This window comes from Apteryx rowi, unplaced genomic scaffold (genome assembly GCF_003343035.1).
Source record: "Apteryx rowi isolate R43461 unplaced genomic scaffold, aptRow1 scaffold_44, whole genome shotgun sequence".
Classification (NCBI taxonomy): domain Eukaryota; kingdom Metazoa; phylum Chordata; class Aves; order Apterygiformes; family Apterygidae; genus Apteryx; species Apteryx rowi.
The window spans coordinates 1,912,855-1,918,854 of record NW_020450694.1 but is presented as its reverse complement, the minus strand read 5'-3'; the positions used below and the strand labels follow the sequence as shown (position 1 = coordinate 1,918,854).

The following is a 6,000-nucleotide window of genomic DNA, read 5'->3' as shown; positions in this document are numbered from 1 at the left end:
GCTCGGCGCGGCCGGGCCGGCGGCGGAGGGGCCGGAGGGGCGTTTTGCGCGTCCGCCGGCGGCGACTGCAATCACGACGCAGAGTTTCGGTAACTCCAGCTCTGTGCAATCCTAGACCGGCCTGGTAAGGATCACTTAAATAATGTAGTCGGGTTCCTTCCTCAGGTACGGTAAGGCACCAGGCTAATCCCTCAATAAATTTGTCTAGCCTTATCTTGGGTGCATCTAATAATGGGGACGTAATTACTCCTTTAGGGCAGTTTACTCCATTGAAAGATTGGCTTCAGTGTCTCAGTGCCCATCATCTAATTTCTGCAGTGGATAGTCGTACAAACCCCAAGACACCGAAGACCTGAATTTCTTGCATTTGTTCACAGATGGGTTTTGCTTATTGCATTTAGAAATTCTCTCCCTTTGGGCACAGTTCAGATGTGGGGAAAGAAAATACTTGAGCTAGCATAAGCATATGAAACCATAATTCCTGGAATGACACCAGGATTGCAACTGCGGGCTTTCTTTGTGAGATGGTGAAGGTCTTTCACGGAGAGAGTCTCCTTCAGATATAGCYGGAGAAGGCTACCTTCGGCCGTAACTTCGGCCCTTCCAGCTCCAGGGTGTGGGGTGGCGGTGGCGTTCGAGAGATGCTTTTGGTTGACTGTTGGTGAGAAAACAAGTTCATGCTTTTATCATCCCTTACCTATGCAAAAAGGTCTCTTCTCCACTGTGATAACTTTGCACAAGGAGGAGGATGTTTCAAACTGTAATGGAGTAGCAGCGAAACTGTTTTTTCGCAAACTGCCAAGGAAAGCACAAAGTTTACAAACCTGGAAAATGAGTCTCTCTCAGTTGGAGGCCTCCTGCGTTCCCTTACAAATGCTTAGGGAACCTCCAGCGAARTGAATGGCTCGAGTGCCCTAGCTGTCACCTTGACCCAGCCCTCCTGGACACGGGTGTCTTGAGCCTTGCTATTAATGCTAAGTGCTTTTGCACAGATGGAAGGGCCAAGTGTTACTATTGCAGAAAACTGAATGGCTTTTTCAATCTGGAGCTGAGTTTAATCTGGAGGGAGATCGTGTTCATTGTCAAAGACTTAGCTTGTTAAATCCTGAATACAAAGAACACCTTTTATTTGTGCTTTTCCCTTCCTTGTTTAATCTCTACAGTAAAGGTTTGATCAAAAACTGTGGATGGTGTTGCAAATACTCTTACTAGTTCATTTTTATGGGTTTTGTATCAGGTCCTGAGATCTCTTTTGAAAAAAATACTTGTTTTTCTTCTGACTGAAAGACATAAATGAGTATTTCCTAACAAAAATAAGGTTTAAAGTGTTGAACTTCGGAGATGTATGATGGATATGATGAAATACTGAGATACTGCTTTTTTTTTTTTTTCCTATCGAGACTGCATGTCCAGATTGCTCATTTCTAACAATGTCTTGTTGTCCAGTCCTTGGGTGTTGGAAAAATGACTCTGTGTGACTGTGCTGGTACCAGTTGTACCAGCTCCTTGGTGTCTGTGTCGCATTGTATCATTTCTGCGGCCACTTTGTTGGAACGTTATTTTTACTTGGCTTAATAATTTATAAAATGCCTATTGCCTCTAGGCACATTTCATCCAGTAAGAAGAAAAACATCAACCGGTGTTTACTGGAATACTGGTTACACAGTCTGAAGTTAACAAATAATGAAGCTTTTGTGAATGAGGGGATGTCTCATTTTTATCTTATATAAACCCATGAAAATATAGGGTTTGTGCTAAAGGTCTTCTGGGGATGTTATTCCTCTCCTATCTCCATCCTTACAAGTGTAGCTTGTCCTCCTGTGACAAAGTAGGGTTTGGACTGTGACCTTCCTTAAACTGATTTTGGGTCTGATTCTCCTTTTTGCTTTTTTCTGTCTATGTCTGACCTGAGTTTGGCAGCTGTCTGGTTTTTAACGGTTGTAAACCAAGGTTAAAATAATAAAATCAGGTCCTATATCTTCACAGAATTAGTTTCTTAGGCTTGAAAGAGGTCAATGTCTTTTGGGGGAAAAAAAATTATCCTCTCAAATCCAACAGGCCAAATTCTCTGCCAGATACTTAAGAACCACTATTTTGAATCACTCATTCAGCTGGAGGATGAAGATTGGCCTATAGTTCATCTTGTCTCATTTGAAACAGCTAAATGATGATTCAGTGACCTCAGTTGGCAAATTATATCACCAGCTAATTGGCCTAAGAGCTCAGAAAGAAAATGTTGCCTGATATCAAACAAACTTGCTGCTGTTATTCGTCACTTGAAAACCCTTTACTGCCCCAGGTAATATTTGCTTTGTGTCAGATACTTCCAGATTTTTATCGTAGCACTGGAAACTGGACGTAGTAAATGCTCTCCATTAATCATACCTCCTAATCCTGTCCTGCTCCTCTGCAGGAGCTTCCCTGCGCGGCAGGTGTTGCCTCTTAACAAAGCTTGAACATCTTCACATTTCAGGCTTGCTTCGCCCTGCGAACAGCCCTCCCTTCCTCTTCCTCATCCATCATCTTCCTCATCTTCTGCTCCGGCGTGGCGGTTTGGGAGGATGGGGACCCTGCCCGGAGCCCGCTGGGGCAGGAGGTGCCGGGAACGGTCCAGGGAAGCCCGGCAGAGCCTGCCCGAGGCTTCCCCGGCAGCCTCCRCCGAGGTGCCGGCGCAGCCCGGGTGCGTTTGCCGGCGCGCGCAGGGCAGGGTGGTGGCCTGGGGCTGGGGACGCCTGGATCAGCCGCGTGCGAGGTGGGATGTGCCAAACAGCTGGGCCAGGCTGGTGGCTGCTCCGGAGGAGGAACAGGAGGGCAGCTTGTTCTGCCGGTGCTAATGGTCAGCCCGACCTCAGTTCTTGTTTGCTTATTGAAAATAGTTCAGGGCTGGTTTCTTCTGTGCTAGGAAGACTGTAACTGTGGGCTGCAAGCAAACGCAGGTGTGGAAGCACCCAGGCACCGCACATGCATCTCTCGCTGCTCAAAGAGCTGCAGGAGTGAAGGGGGATGTGTGAAAGGGGTCAGCTGCTTGCTTTTTGCAAGGCTGTTAGTCAAGTTATACCACCTCCTAGCATGGCTTTGCCAGCTGGCTCATCCTTTAGGGATGTTTAAAGAGGCTTATCGCAATCTTACTAGAAGTCTGTCGTCTTCTATTAATCTACTTGTCTGTCTTCATCTCCGTTCCGTGCGCTCCCTTGCTCGTTCATCTAGACAGCGCCATTCGGCATGCACCGTCGCCGCTCGGCACCAGCTGTGCCACGCGCTGAAATGCGCCTTCTGGTCATGGCACGTTCGTTTGTAGACTGTCGCTTTTTGCTGTCCGATACATTTTTTTCCTTTCARTATGTATATGTATAAGTATATAGATAGATATTTTTATCAAGTGACACTCTTGAAATGAGAGCAGAGCCTGTGCACTTTTGTGGCTGGGGTAGAGCTGGGGGGGAGCCATGGTATCTGGGTGGAAATCMGACTCCAGCTCTGAGTAAGAAAGAGCCCACTCCTGCTGCAGGCCCTGCTCGGGTGCGTGTGCGGCTGTGGGTCACATCTTTGCTCAGAGCACGAGCACRGCTTGCCTCACCTCTGGGAGCAGCAGGAAGGGGCAGGTAATAGCTCGTGCGTGTGAATCGCCAACTTTGTCCATTTTCCTCTATGAATTCAGGATACTTTCTGCTTCATGGGGTAGCACTGCGGGTCACTTGAGCAGACAGCACAGAAGAAGGGCTGTAGAAAGAGCTACCAAACTTTGGGAGAGAAAGGAGAGGAGAGAAATGAACACTAGACCCCAGGTTTCATGGCAGAACTGGAAAGTGTCATCAGTGAGAACTTGATGGCAAAGGTGACCTGAGGTTGTGCTTGTCCGTTTTCAGCAGAGAGCTGGCACTGCTGGCAAATGGTGGTGGCCCATTCCTTCCCATCCTGTTGCTGTGTGACTGCTGGCACACGCCGTGACGTTCATGGCAGCTCTGTCATTGCGGGAGGTGGAAGTGGCAGCCAGACGCAGGAGTCTGAACTCAACAGTGCCCCTCAACACCGCTGCTAGCTGGGGCAAATATTGCTTTCAAAGTAATGCATTTCTTCCTGATGGACCTTCTGCTTACAAGTCTCACAAAAGCACATAGATACTGTGGTCAACAGAGCCACAGAAGCACCGAGAAAAAAAGACTAGCTCTAGGAACACTAAGCTGTAACACCCCTACGAAGCAAACAAACATGACATGGTTTGACGTGGATCGGGTGAGCTGCGCGATTCCCAGCTCTAGAGGCACAGGCAGGAGTCTGGCACGCAAAGCCTTTGGCAAAGGTGGCTTGGCCGACCCTGCTTCTAGGGGCAGCATCCAAGTAATGTTGTGGGTACCAGTGATGCTGCAAGCTCTGTGAGGAATATGTGCCTTCTTCTCTGCTTTCACTGGATGCTCTTCCTCTTGCAYGGCTCCATGTTATGTGCTTTCCTTGAGTATTGCTGGTTGGCAGGGAAAGTGATTTTTTTTTTTTTTTCTTCCTCTCCAGGATAGATAGCTGACTTCGTCTCATGGGAGCTGGTTGAAAAGCACCRGAAAGGTGGAAAGGTGGCTTGGCATTACTGCTTTATAGCTTCCATAATTCCGGTAGCAGCAGGACAAAACAAGAAGTGCAGTTGTCGGGTGCGTTCTTCTGTTTGTATTTGAAACCACTTCATGGGCTGTGATTAATGAGGCCAAACAGAAGTTTAATAAATAGTAGATTCAAATAAACCTCAAACAAAAATGGCTTTCACAAGAAGGCTTTTGCTTCCGTTCAAAGTACAGATTGGAGGTTTAATGTATTGCTGTTTGTTTTATAGCTCTCAGAGTGCATTGCATGGACTATTCCTCTGTTTTACAAAGAGGGAGGGAGAAGCTTGTCTATGTGTGTTGGCAGTAGGAACAGCTGTTGTGCAGCAGCTCCTGCAGAATAGGTCTCTGTGCAGACCCTCCTGGAGTCAATTGTTTTTGTTCTTGTGGGTTTTTTTTTTTGTTTTTTTTTTCCCCTAGTTTAGGTTAATATACTGTTTCCAGATTTGGACTGCCAAATCTATATCCTGGAGACCACCATGTCCCCATATCCAGGTTCTAATTAAAAATATGCTAAAAGTGGTAGGCCAGCTACCATAGCCATGCAGATCAGAACCATTGGCCTAATCTATTTTTTGAAGTGAATTAAACTAGAAAAAGGTACTGTCACTCTAGACTAAGAAGCCACCTGGGGAGTTAACCCAGAATAGTTGTTCTGCTTTGAATTCACACCCTATCTCATTTCACAATAACTTTTCTTTCCATATATGCAAGCCCTATAAGCACAGAACACAGGGCATGGTGTAAGCCTGATCACCCAACAGGGGTCGGAAAATATCTTATTTTTCCTGAGCTCTTCTCTGCGCTGCTTCCTGCCGATCAGCACAACTCTGTAGCTTGGGCATCCTTTTCTGTAATAACTCGGCCCTGTTTCTTGCTCTATCCCCTGCAGAGATCTGCACTCCCTTTCCACCCCCGGCTCGGTGGTTTGTTTCTGAAACCCTGAATGCCAGCTTCCCGTAACAGTCTGTGTTCCCCTCCCCTGTCATCGGTCCAGCCTTTGTGTTGGTGGCACACAAAGAAACGAGAGTCCTGAGCGCTCGCCTCCCCGGAGGTCCGCAAAAAGACTGTGCCAGGATCTTTTGTTGGGCTGGGTGGGACCTTGTCACCTTTCCCTGGCGAGTCAGTTTGAGCACTAGGTGAGAGCGAGCATCAGGTGCCTCCTTCGAAGCTGGGCTGATAACCTGAGCTGTGCATAGGTGGCGGGTGTAAATTATTTGCAACGGCAGACTGACTCGTTGCTCTCACGCTGCGCTCGTCTTGCGTCTGCTCGGAGGAGGAGTGGGGATATTTGCATGATGTTTTGAGCTGTGCAGAAACACTATGCTGTTATATTGCTCCTTCATAGTTGTCAAGCTCAAATTAAATGTATATAATTTTAACATCTCATGATTCTTTGGGGGCTGACTCA

General features: G+C 47.2%; 1 protein-coding gene across 1 annotated transcript in view; it reads left to right on the top strand.

Moving 5' to 3' along the window:
* Window positions 1-77: 77 nt before the first annotated feature.
* The window catches only part of PPP1R16B (protein phosphatase 1 regulatory subunit 16B), a 70,000-nt gene continuing 64,077 nt past the window's right edge, over window positions 78-6,000 (top strand). Inside the window, exon 1 of the mRNA XM_026076847.1 lies at window positions 78-124. The gene's annotated coding sequence lies outside the window, so the exon portion shown is untranslated. The remainder of the gene's footprint in view (window positions 125-6,000) is intronic.